This window comes from Sciurus vulgaris (assembly GCF_902686455.1).
Source record: "Sciurus vulgaris genome assembly, chromosome: 15".
Taxonomy (NCBI): Eukaryota; Metazoa; Chordata; class Mammalia; order Rodentia; family Sciuridae; genus Sciurus; species Sciurus vulgaris.
Genome location: NC_136476.1, coordinates 17,950,201 through 17,964,429, shown reverse-complemented (window position 1 = coordinate 17,964,429; position 14,229 = coordinate 17,950,201). Strand labels below are relative to the sequence as shown.

The following is a 14,229-nucleotide window of genomic DNA, read 5'->3' as shown; positions in this document are numbered from 1 at the left end:
GCTATACATTTTATAGGTTTCTTGCCCAATCACAATGTGCCATGGGGGATCAGACCACCAGGTTCCTATACGGGTTCCCTTGGTAACACTGAATCGACTTGGGGCAGTTGTTTACTTTCCTAGGTAGCCGAAGCGGGATCCTCCCTGCAAGTTTTCCTTACACACTTGAGACATACACTGCTGCCAGCTAATAGCTAGGATTTCTCCCAACAGACTTCTGAGATTCAGAGTAGAGAGGGAATGAGAAAGCAGGGAGGTCATGAACTCTTGAGAAAAGCACATTATTAGAATTTAAGATTTTCAGGCTGGGCCATTTCTGAGTTATAAATGGAATTAAGTTCCATGAGGGCAGGAGCATTTCACTTCCCCAATAGATAGGACAGAGTATGACATATGGTAGGTGCTCAGTAAATATTTGATAAATGGAGCATTGTTGAATTAGACTGAGTGGGAAGTTAATGAATGGGATAAAGTTAAGGAAATCTCCTGAAAGTTTTATAAAACTTGGTTAAGGGAGTTTGATTTGTGTTTGATAGTGCATGTTTCATGTCTTCCTTTGTGGAAAGTAAATAGTAGGTATGTTCAGAAGGTATCTATTGCCTGGAATATGATCATATTCAGAAAATGTCTTTTACTATTTCCTGCTTTAGAGAAAATTAATATATAATACACACAATAGATAACTGTCTACAGTCTATTCTTTTCAACAACATTCTACTTTGAGAATTTCACCAGACTACCATTTAAAAATGTTTGGTATGAAATATGTAGAATCATCTATGATGTAGGCTAGTTAAATGTTTAGCTTGAATACATTAAGCTGTTGGTCCTATCCTTCAATTTGTAAGCAATACAAAGGATATAAAAGCAGAAAAAATGACACCACATAGAAATAATCAGATAAATATTGAAGACAGGACATTCTGTAAAACAGTTGGCCCAGTTGATTTAATGAGCCAGTGAGATTTAAAAGAGGAAAGGGATGATTCTGCCTGATTAGAAGAAGGAGCTTGGACTGGATTATTGTTTGGATCAAGCAATTGTGAAAACATTTTGTCACAAATCAGAGAATTGGACTTTGAACTTGGTATGAGAAAAAAATGAAAGCTTATTAATGTGGAAAGGTGTGGTCATATAGTGACTAAAACAGGATATCTAGAATATATGATTTTGGTAAAATTTTCATCAATGTTTATAAGTGTCTAAAAATACCTGAATGGGAAGGTACAGGGAATTGAGATTAACCAAATTATGTTATGCCTGTGTACAAATATGGCATAATAAATCCCACTATTATCTATAATTATAATGCACCAATAAAAAATATCTGAACAGATCTGAAATAAACTCTTAACAGAGATAAGTCCTGGCTTTTGGAAATGTAATAATTTTATTGTTCTTTACCAGTACTTTTTACTTTTTACAATGTATTTATATATTTTTGGAATACTAAAAGTTTACTTTTTTGTTTTAAAGGTTAAAGTGAAAAGAAATTGAAGATGAAGTTTAGAAATAATATTTTCATTCTAAACATCATAAGAGAATGAAATAACTTCCTGTATTAGTTTGCTAGAGCTGATGTAACAAAATATTATACACTTAGTAGCTTAAACAACTGAAATTTATTGTCTCTCAGTGCTGGATTCTGAGATGCAGGTGGCTGGTTCCTTCAAGGGCTGTGAGTGAGAGTCTGGTCTATGCTTTTTTCTCAGCTTCCAGGGTTTGTTGGCCTCATCCTTATTTCTGCTTCCATTGTCTCCGTAAGTTCTTCCAGGGTGCATATCTGTGCCCAATGCCCTCCCTGCCTTTCATAAGGACACCGACACTCTTGGGTTAGGGGTCCGTCCTATTTCAGTATGATTCATCTTAACTAACTCTATCTTGTTTACAAATATCACCACAGATTCACCTCCATAGATCTGAATGTCTTATTTGAATTTGAACTCAGATGCCCCAATACATGTTTGTCTATAAAAATCCTGGGAGGGAGTTTAAGATTTTTTAGGCTGGGCCATTTCTGAGTTACAAAGTCAGATGTTGAAATTGATGAAATTGATAGAAAAGGTTAAAAAAAAGTACAATTATTTATGGAAAAATATTGATTTGGAGAATCAATGTTGGTCTCATATGCAGTTTTTGATTATTAGGTAATACCAGAAATGAGGATACAGTGTGTGTGTGTGTGTGTATATCCCCCCCCCCCCCCCCCCCCCCCCCCCAATCTGGCAAACATTGCCATGGAATGTTAATATTTTAGTTTGGTCTGGTCAACGTTTAAATCTGGCTCCCTCTACTGGAGGATATGATATTTTTTCCTCTCCTTAATTGGAGTCCAAAAAGAGTATACAGAATAAGTTCATAGCTCAGGGATTTTGATTGTTCATTTGTATATGGTTATGGCTTCCTTGACCAACTTGTGGTTTATAATGGGGAAAAATTTGTACATCACATTTATAGATCAGACACTAATTACCCACCACCCTCTACTTCAAACAGAGCTAACATTTAACTCAGTTCCTGAGGTACGTAAGTCCATGACCTTGACTTTCAGTCTTCCTCTTGTCAGGATATAGTCTGCTGGTATGAATTTAGTCTTTCAGAACTAGAAGGAACCTGTAGAGCTCCTCCAAACCAACTCTTCTTTTCCAGATGAGAAAGCACAGGTGCAGTGAGGAAGTGATTTCCCTAAATCCTGCAATTATGAGAATTTCAATGTGGGTATGTCACAAATTATGTATTATGTGCTTCTCTAACACTTTACAGCCATTAATGCATCAATCTAAGGTAAGGGACATTTCTTGATTGCCTACTTCTTGTCAGACACTAGGAGATATACAAAAATGTGTGAGATGTGTCTTTGCTCCTCAAAGAGCAATATTAATTAAATTGTATGCATATGATTTTAGGCTAGACACAGTTGCCAGGTCTACGGCTCTACACAGCCAATTGAATGCTGTTTTTCACATTAATTAGTACTCATTTTTCACAGATGACTGATCATTTCTTTGCATTGCCCATTAATCTTCGTGATTAGATGTTGGCCCCTTTACAGCTGGCTTTGGGGCTTGACTTTTTCTGAACTGGAAACTGGTGACTTTGAATAGGAGTGATGGAACCAAATGCATGTAGAGGTTTCAAATATTTTTTTGTTAATGTGTAAAATGTTTTGGAATGTTTAGGTGAAAGTTGTTTTGGATAAAAATATCAGAATCTCCATAAATTCATTTGTTCCCTGGAAAACAGGTCAGTATCTAGTGCTATTTATGAGTCCAGCTGTCTCAACACTAATTCTTTTTTTTTTTTTTTTTTTTTTTTGGTATAGGATCTAAGAACACTTTACCATTGCACTACATCCACAGCCTTTTTTTACTTTTTATTTTGAGACAGGGTCTTGCTGAGTTGCTGAGGCTGGCCTTGAACTTGTGCTCCTCCTTCTTCAGTCTCCTGAGTCACTGGGATTACAGGTGTGAGCCACTGTGTAAGCCCTTTTTACAATATTAAGATGCCCATGCAAGTCTTTTGTAATCATATACTACTTTTATCTGTCCACTGTGGTAACATAATTCTTCTACACCTATATGCATGTATAGACTCTCACAAGAGTTAACTAATAAGCAGAGAGAGAATGGAGTCATTCTGACTTTATTGCTTAGACCATTCTATCAATTACTCATTTTGCTGCCCAGAGAATCACTCATTTTGCTGCCCGAAGAATCAACAAGAAGTGGTGTGCACATAGAGGGTGGCACATTGTAATAATTGGCACAGCCTCAACCTTTGGCTCTGCCATTTGCCAGCTGTGTCACCTTGGAAAGAGACCTAATCTCTCTGTGTCTCATATTCCTCATAAAGTTGTTGCAGTTATTAATGAATAAATATACATGAGTCTGGAGAACAGATCCTGGAACATAGTAAGTATGTATATATACTCATGAACTCTATTAATATTTGATTTATATGTGCAAGAAAAATAATTATGGTGTTCATGGATTCTAAGAAAAGATTTAAAAGTTAATTTCTAAATAAGAACGAACTTAGTAAATACTATTTCATACTAGCTCTGGACATAGATGTAAGAGTTGGTGTTCTCTAGGGAGAGTGCCCTTTTCCAGAACCAGTAACCAGGGTGATAAATCTCAGTTTTAACCTAATGAACTAAATGTCAATCACTTACTGTTCACATACCTTCTGCTTAGAAGATATGAAAGTACTTGAGAGATGATCTTTAAGTTCATCAAGAGGGGGGAAAAATCCTGTAATGTCAAAAGTTGAAGAAGATGTATTTGAGCATATTACATCTCTCTTCCTCTGGAAACATCTTAGAAATCACAAACTTTTCTCATCAGTGATTCTTGGGTTTTAGTATCAAAGGAAGGTACAGTTGTAACAAAAGGACTTTGTGTTCTTAATATTCACCCTGTAACAGCAGGTACTTTGTTGAGCACCTCTCTGAAGACTTTACAGAATATGAAATCACTTCCAGAGCTGAGAATCATTTTGGGGTTCAGCACTACCTCATTTTCATCAAGGTAGCTGTAAATGAGATTATTTCAAATGACTAGAGCTTTTCTAAGCATTTAATTTTTAAAACTCAGATGAGATTTAATCACCTGTTTCCTATTTTATATCACTGATGTCTTTTATTCTGCACTGCTCAGAAATCAAGCTGAGTTTGAATTAAAATCCATTTTCCAGGCTGCTTCTGAAAGATAAAAAAGACTAATTGGTTTGAAGCTTCTTCAAAGCCCATACAACAGGTTGAGTTTTAGATGTTTAGTCATTTGTACTGTAGAGTGTCTATCCAATCACTGACAAGCCAAAACCTTCTGTGAGCTGTTTTCTCTCAGTCCCTGTGATCTCCAGAGCAGACCACAGGCTTCACCATAAGTAACTTGTCACTATTAATGGGGGATCTTACATCATGCCACTGTTGCCGCAACCCCATTTAGCATTAAAGAGTGAATGACATCAATGTCATAGCACCATTGTCATAACTATAAGTTAGCAATGAATAAACCCATTAAAATGAAGGGCCACTGGCCCTCTAACTTTACTGTTCAAGGAGCTCTTCTGACCTGATGCACAGAGAAACTAGTGAGAATCATTAAACATAAAAAGCAAAACCTCTGGAAATGGTCCTAGGGAGGAACAGCAAATGAAAAAAAATCTATTCAAGACCTACAAAAATTGGTAAGAAATGTGACAGTCTCTGGTATCTGAACCAAGATCACTCCTTCACCTTTTCCAGTTCAATGAGGCAAAAACACTTGACAAATGAGGAATGGAAGAATTTCCTCAACCTGATGAAAAGCATCTACTGAAACCTCATAGCTAACTGAATGTGGTTGTGCACACCTGTAAACCCAGCTGCTTCAGAAGCTGAGGCAGGAGAATTTCAAGTTTGAGTCCAGCCTGGACAATTTAGTGAGATCCTGTCTCAAAACTGAAAAAATAGAAATGGCTGGGGATGTAGTTCAGTGGTGGAGTGCCCCTGAATTCAAGCCCCGGTGCTATGGGAAACAGACTGGTCGAGAAGCAGCAAGCAGCACTTGGAGAGAACTCCAAACTTAATTTTACACTGGTGGATCCAGAGGAAAACAAAATTCCAAATTCTGAGCCCTGGTTTGTAGTGTCTCACTGCATTTATAGGTTATTTGGCATCATCTTATACCCATTTCATCATTGGGCTTTTTTCCTCTTTAAAAAAAAAAAATTCCTAATCTACATAGCTGAAGGCTTTGTGCAGGGTCTCTAACAAAGGATGCTTACAGAAACAGACAAACAACAGCTCTTTTCACAGGCATCTGTTACATTTCAAGAGGGCATGTGGTTAAAATCCTAGGGCAGTTATTAACAATCCAAAAGGTAGGGACCTATGGTTAATTAGGCTTCCTGGAAAAAGGCTGAGAAGAGGGGAAGGGGAACTGACCCTTTCCCCAGGCATTGGTCTCTTACCATAACGCTTTTATAATTTCATTTCACAATCAGGTCTGGTTTTGCCATCACACCAGTACAGAAGTTGTCTGTGTCTGTGTTTGTGTGAGTGTGTGTTGGGGGGGGGGGGGGTCATAGCTGACACCTCACTTAATGGTGACAGAGCGAATACTTCCTCCCTAAGCTCAGGAATGGGACAAGAAAGTCCTCTTTCTCCACTTCTACTTGACATTGTATTGAAGATTTTAGTTAGGGAAATTGGTCCAGGAACTAAAAAAACAAGCCTTCAAATTTGAAAGAAGTAGTACAACTCTCTACTTCAAGAAAAGATGCTCTTTGTATGTAAAAAATTCTAATGAATTCACTGAAAGTTATTAGAACTAATTTTAAAAATCCAGCAAGAGGTTCCAAGATTTCAGGATAGAAACGGTTGCGTTCCTGGCTGCTCTGTGGTGTGAAACCAAGAAAGCAGACAGGCAGCTTCTCTGCAAGGTGGGTGAACAAAAAAAAAAAAAAAAAAAAGTGGGGGGAGGGGTATATTCTAGAATTTAAAACTGGACATTCAAAGCAGATCAGGGGACTCAGGAGGTTGGATATAATAAAATAAGGAAGAAATCCCCAGCAGCACCACCACTGCCATGGCTGGGCCAGATGCACCAACCGGAGCAGTCCCTCCATGAGCGTAGTAGAGGGATAAGGGAATTAAAGGAACCTGCATTTTTAGGAGGCCTGAGGCATGTCTGGGTACAGAGTGTTTAGAGATCAAGGACACTGCCCCACTAATCTGAAAGGCACTCTGCACAATGTCTTGTGTGGGAAAGAAGCCACCATCTCTCCAGGTGGATTGTGGAGGACAAAGGAAGGAACCATTTTGTAGCCACAATGTGGGGTCTGGTAGCTGAGGAAGCCATTCCTTGAAACCCAAGTTTGGCCCAAAATTACAGGCCCAGTAAACACACACTGCATGGCATTAGAGTGTGCTTAAGTGTCCAGGAGAAGATCAAACCTGGAGAGAGGTTTACATAGGGGACAACTGGTTGTGGAAACCCCCGTGAATCTGATAGCGCTCTTTACTGGTGACGAATCCTGCTTCCTCAGGTGTTGAAGTATAATGCCGGAGAAGCATGCCGAAGCAAATGTAGAGTGGAAATTATTAAGCTTTATCAAAGAAAAGTAAAAGCAGACTTCTCCCGGGTGGAAGAAGGGGGGACCCAAAGGCAGAATCCATGGGATGAGCAAATCTTGTCCTTTTTATAGGCTTTATTCTCCCAATCATTTCCCCTTATCTCTTTCCTTCCTGCCTATGGGATTAGGCCCGGTTTTGCAGGTGAGATGTAGAAGGTGAAAAGCGTATTGGGCAGGGGAGGGCCAAAGTGATTCAGCCAGGTAAGGGCCCAGGGGGCATTAATCAGCATCTCCCTGCCTGTAGTCTCTGACAAGGGCAGGTAAATTTGGTCATCAATGGGCTCTGCAGGTCCTTGACATTCCATTCTCCCAGGGCAGTCTCCAACTTCCAGAGGCAGATGGCTTTCATGGCCTCCATTTCCTCAATCTGACCCAATCCCCTATTTCTACACTAACTGCCGGTCCCCAACTCTGGCTTCAGTTCTACTCCTCCCCTTCCAATCCAACTGCTTAAAGGACCTGTTGGGAGAGATGCATCTGGCTAGGAATTCAGAAGGGCAGAGATGGGAGAGATTGTTTGGAGACTGAACTTGAGACCAGGAAACATGGCACCCACAGGTAATATAGTAGACTAAGAATTGGCTTCTGCACCACATGAGTGGAACTCAGGGGAGATCCCTGGGTACAGTCTTCCAGCATGGACTGGCAATTACTGGACCCTGGAGGTACACTCATTTAAAATCTCCAGACCAGCTGACATTCAGTGAAGAGCCTGGAGCCCACCTACACCTAAACCTTGGCTCCAGGAATTCCACCTGTTGGATTACCGCTCTCACTCCAGCAATCTGGAGGATAGAGCACCATGCTCCAGATGACCCTAAACTAAAACTGCTGAGAAGAGAAGCTGAGAATCTTCTGAACTCAAACAGAAAGAATTCTTTAACTTTGCATTAAGATTTTTTTTCTTTTTTCCTTTCTTTTTCTTTTCTCTGTTTAATTTTGACCTTAACAGTTCATGGACATTTATACATACATACATACTTGGTTCTTTTCCCTCACTTCTAGCACTTAGAAGTCAGTTGCTTTTTATGGATCAGTTTTTTGAGGACTAGGATGTTTGATTATTATATTTTAGTTTTGTTTTATATCTTTTTATTTTTAATTTTAAAAAAATTTACTTTGTATATTTTTATCTTACCTGTTTCCCTTGATTCTCTTTCTCTTTTCTTCTGCTAACAGCAAATCTCTATTGTTCTCTCTTGCACTCTTCCTTTAATTTTCTATTTCTATCTTCTCTCCTCCTTCCTCATACTCACCACATTCTATATCACTTCTGTTTACTCCCTGTCCACAATTTGAAACTATATGCTCTTTTGCAAACTTGCTGTTTTATTGTAGATAATAACTGATCATATTATTTCTGCTTGTTGTGATAATTAACATTGTGGACATCATAGTAGGGACTATTTGGTTTAATGATGGATATTGCTTGCATTGGTTGTTATTACTTGTCACCCTATAAACAGTGAAGTACTGGAAATGTTCAGGGACACTGTGTCCACAGGGTAGAAACTCTACTACTTCAGAACCATACTGTTAGATGAGTAGACATACAAACAACATGAAATAGCAAGGGAACAAATCACCCCAAACAAACCAAGATAATCCAATAACAGAATCCACTGAAACCACAGTAGAGGAAATGTTAGAGAAAAAGTTAGAATGTGCATAGTTAAATCGATCTTTGAATTAAAGGATAGTGTTATCAGAGAAAATACATGAAGTGACAGATCACTTCAATAAAGAGAGATTCTGAAAAAAAAAACAAGCAGAAATCTTTGAAATGAAGGAATCAATAAACCAAATTATAAATTCAATTGGAAGTATCACTATCAGACTAGACCACTTATAAGAGTTTCAAGCATTGAAGACAAAAATATAATCTTGTAAACAAAGTTGACTGTAAAGAAAAGATGTTAAGAGACCATGAACAGAACTTCTAATAAATAAAGAGTAATGTGAAAAAAACAAATTTAAGATTTATTGGGATAGATGAAAGTCTAGAAATACAAATGAAAGGAATGCACAATATTTTCAATGGAATAATATCAGAAAATTTCCCAAACCTAAAGAATGAAATGGAAAATCAAATATAGGAGGCTTATGAGACCCCTACATATACAAAATTACAACAGTCCCACATCAAGGCACATTATTATGAAAATGCCTAACATACAGAATAAGGATAGAATTTTAAAGGTTGCCTGAGAAACACAACTGGTCTCATTTAGAGGGAAACCAATCCAGAACTCAGACCCTCAAAGCTAGGAGGTCTTGGAATAATATAAACCAAGCTCTGAAAGGAAATGGGTGCCAGCAGAGAATACTATACTCAGCAAAATTAAGTTTCAAAATTGATGATGAAATATTCAAAACCTTCCACAATACACTAAAGTTAAAAGAATTCAAAACTGGGGCGATCCAAGATGGCAACTAGAGGGTGACTGCACCTCCAGTCGCTCCAGAACCCAGAATTCAAGAAGGGGAGGCATTGAGAGACTCGGACTAAAATAGAGACACGGGGTGGGTCTCCCCCACCCGGTGAAGCGCTGCCCGGGTGGCAGGCCCGGATTCGGGTGGCTTATTAGAGTAGGGTAGGGCAGCTAGAGTCTTCCCTAGGCAGCTCTGTGCACTCCAGCAGTGGGCTCCTCCCACAGGGCCAGATTCTCCAGCATCTCGGAGCAGGCCCCCCAGTGAGAGCCTTTCTGCACAGAACCAAGCTTCAAGTCCATGAACCAGGGCAGCGAGTTCCTGCCCGCAGGTTGCTTCAGAGACCAGGACAGAGCAGCCAGGGACTTCCCCAAGCAGTCCACAGCCTGGTCCCCTACAGTTGGAAGCGCCTTTCCAGACTAGCTTCTCAGACCAGGCCCCCCAGTGAGCCTTTCAACACAGAGCAAACTCCAAGTCCTGGAACCAGTAGTGGGCTAGGGGCAGCTTTCCATGGAAGCACTGCATTATCAAGTTACTCCAAGACCTCAGGCTACTGAAGACAGGAAGGTGATACACTGGAAATCTACAGGGACACTATAAGCCAATAGAAGAATTCTGCAATATCACAAAGTCCCACTGACATCTGACCGATATGAGAAAACAAGGGAAGAAAATGTCCCAAACAAACCTAGATACTATATCAATAAAACCCAATGACAGCACAGCAGAAGAAATGTCAGAAAGGGAGTTCAGAATGTACATAATACAAACCATCAGGGAAGCAAATGAGGAGATGAAAGAGCAAATGTAGGCATTGAAGGAGGAGATGAAAGAGCAAATGCAAGCATTAAATGATCGCACCAATCAACAGTTAAAGGAGCAAATACAGGAAGCAAGAGATCATTTCAATAGAGAGTTAGAGATATTGAAAAAAAAAAAACAGAAATCCTTGAAATGAAGGAAACAATAAACCAAGTTAAAAACCCCATAGAAAGCACAACCAATAGGATAGAACACCTGGAAGAAAGAACCTCAGATATTGAAGTCAAAATATTTAATCTTGAAAACAAAGTTGACCAAACAGAAAAGATGGTAAGAAATCATGAACAGAATCTACAATAATTATGGGATATCATGAAAGACCAAATTTAAGAATTATTGGGATTGAGGAAGGCATAGAGAAACAAACCAAAGGAATGAACAATCTATTCAATGAAATAATATCAGAAAAGTTCCCAAATATGAAGAATGAAATGGAAAACCAAGTACAAGAGGCTTATAGGACTCCAAATATACAAAATTACAACAGACCCACATCAAGGCACATTATTATGAAAATACCTAACATACAAAATAAAGACAGACTTTTAAAGGCCGCAAGAGAAAAGAATCAAATTACATTCAGGGGAAACCAATAAGAATATCAGCAGATTTTTTAATCCAGACCCTAAAAGGTAGAAGGGCATGGAACAACATTTAAAAAGCCCTGAAAGAAAATGGATGCCAACCAAGAATCTTATACCCAGCAAAACTTACTTTCAGATTTGACGATGAAATAATATCCTTCAATGATAAACAAAAGCTAAAGGAATTTACAAAAAGAAAGCCAGCATTGAAGAACATTCTCAGCAAAATATTCCATGAGGAAGAGATGAAAAACAACAATGCAAATCAGCAACGGGAGGAACTAGCCTAAAGGAATAGCCAAATAAAGGAGAAACCAAATCAGGTCAAAAAACAAAAATGAGTCAAATGACTGGGAATACAAATCATATCACAAGAATAACCCTGAATGTTAATGACCTGAACTCATCAACCAGAAGACATAGATTGGCAGAATGGATTAAAAAGAAAAATCCAACAATATGCTTCCTGCAAGAGATTCATCTCATAGAAAGAGATACCCATAGACTAAAGGTGAAAGGATGGGAAAAAACATACCATACACATGGACACAGCAAAAAAGCTGGAGTATCCATCCTCATTTCAGATAATGTGGACTTCAAGCCAAAACTATTCAGAAGGGATAAAGAAGGATATTACATACTGCTTAAGGGAAGCATAAATCAGCAAGACATAACAATCATAAATATCTATGCCCTGAACATTGGCTCATCCATGTACATCAAACAAATCCTTCTCAATTCCAGAAATCAAATAGACCACAACACAATAATACTAGGCAATGTTAACACACTTCTCTCTCCGCTGGATAGATCGTCCAAACAAAAATTGAATAAAGAAACCATTGATCTGAATAACACAGTCAACAATTTAGACTTAACCGACTTATATAGAATATACCATCCAACAAAGAACGAATACACTTTCTTCACAGCAGCACATGGATCCTTCTCTAAAATAGACCATGTCTTATGCCACAAAGCTACTGTTAGCAAATACAAGAAGATAGAGATACTACCTTGTACTCTATCAGATCATAATGGATTGAAATTAGAAATAAATGACACAATAAAAAACAGAAACTTCTCCAATACCTGGAGGTTAAATAATACACTATCATACGATGAATGGATAACAGAAGACATCAGGAGGGAAATTAAAAAATTCTTAGAAGTAAACGAGAACAAAGACACATCATATCAAAATCTCTGGGACACTATGAAAGCAGTACTTAGAGGAAGATTTATTTCATGGGGCGCATTCAACAAAAGAAGTAGAAATCAACAAATAAACGACTTAACACTACAGCACAAAGCCCTAGAAAAAGAAGAGCAGACCAACACCAAAAGTAGTAGAAGACAGGAAATAATTAAAATCAGAGCCGAAATCAACGAAATTGAAACAAAAGAAACAATCGGAAAATTAACAAAATAAGTAGTTGGTTCTTTGAAAAAATAAACAAAATTGATAAACCCTTAGCCACACTAACAAAGAGAAAGAGGGAGAAAACTCAAATTACTAAAATTCAGAATGAACAAGGAAATATCACAACAGACACGAGTGAAATACAAAACATAATTAGAAGCTATTTTGAAAACCTATACTCCAACAAAACAGAAAAGCTCGAAGACATTAACAAGTTTCTAGAGACATATGAATTACCTAAACTGAATGAGGAGGACATACCCAACTTACATAAATCATTTTCAAGCAATGAAATAGAAGCGGTCATCAAAAGCCTACCAACAAAGAAAAGTCCGGGACCAGATGGGTTCTCAGCCGAGTTTAAAGAAGAGCTCATTCCAATACTTCTCAAAGTATTCCATAAAATAGTAGAGGAGGGAACCCTCCCAAACTCATTCTATGAAGCCAATATCCACCCTGATACCTAAACCAGACAGAGACACATCATGGAAAGAAAATTTCAGACCAATATCCTTAATGATCATCAACGCAAAAATTCTCAACAAAATTTTAGCAAATCGCATACAAAAATATATTCAAAAGATAGTGCACCACGATCAAGTGGGTTTTATCCCAGGGATGCAAGGTTGGTTCAACATCCGGAAATCAATAAATGTCATTCACCATATCAACAGACTAAAAGTTAAGAATCATATGATTATTTCAATAGATGCAGAAGAAACATTCAATAAAATACAGCATCTCTTCATGTTCAAAATACTAGAAAAAATTGGGGTAGTGGGATCATTCCTTAACATTGTGAAGGCCATCTACGCTAAGCCCATGGCCAATATCATTCTAAATGGTGAGAAACTGAAAGCATTCCCCCTAAAAACTGGAACAAGGCAGGGATGCACTCTTTCACCACTTCTATTCAACATTGTTCTTGAGACCCTAGCCAGAGCAATTAGACAAACCAAAGAAATTAAAGGGATACGAATTGGAAAAGAAGAACTCAAACTATCCCTGTTTGCTGATGACATGATTATATATTTAGAGGAACCTGGAAATTCCACCAGAAAACTCTTAGAACTCATAAGTGAATTCAGTAAAGTAGCAGGTTACAAGATCAATGCTCATAAATCCAATGCATTTTTATACATGAGTGATGAATTTTCAGAAAGAGAAATTAGGAAAACTATCCCATTCACAATAGCATCGAAAAAAATAAAATACTTGGGAATCAATCTCACAAAAGAGGTGAAAGACCTCTACAATGAGAACTATACAACACTAAAGAAAGAAATTAAAGAACACCTTAGAAGATGGAAAGATCTCCCATGTTCTTGGATAGGCAGAATTAATATTGTCAAAATGGCCATACTACTTAAAGTGCTATACAGATTCAATGCAATTCCAATTAAAATCCCAATGATGTACCTTACAGAAATAGAGCAAGCAATTATGAAATTCATCTGGAAGAATAAGAAACCCAGAATAGTTAAAGCAATCCTTAGCAGGAAGAGCGAAGCAGGGGGTATCGCAATACCAGTTCTTCAACTCTATTACAAAGCAATTGTAACAAAAATGGCATGGTATTGGTATCAAAATAGACAGGTAGATCAGTGGTACAGAATAGAGGACATGGACACAAACCCAAATAAATACAATTTTCTCATACTAGACAAAGGTGCCAAAAATATGCAATGGAGAAAAGATAGCCTCTTCAACAAATGGTGCTGGGAAAACTGGAAATCCATATGCAACAGAATGAAACTAAATCCCTATCTCTCGCCCTGCACAAAACTCAACTCAAAATGGATCAAGGACCTCGGAATCAGACCAGAGACCCTGCATCTTATAGAAGAAAAA

At 38.1% G+C, this 14,229-nt stretch overlaps 1 long non-coding RNA gene across 1 annotated transcript in view; it reads right to left on the bottom strand.

Moving 5' to 3' along the window:
• Nucleotides 1-2,226: 2,226 nt before the first annotated feature.
• LOC306645101 overlaps nt 2,227-14,229 on the bottom strand; it is a 37,355-nt gene continuing 25,352 nt past the window's right edge. The window contains exon 3 of the long non-coding RNA XR_013759539.1: nt 2,227-2,692. This is a non-coding gene — a long non-coding RNA (uncharacterized lncRNA). The remainder of the gene's footprint in view (nt 2,693-14,229) is intronic.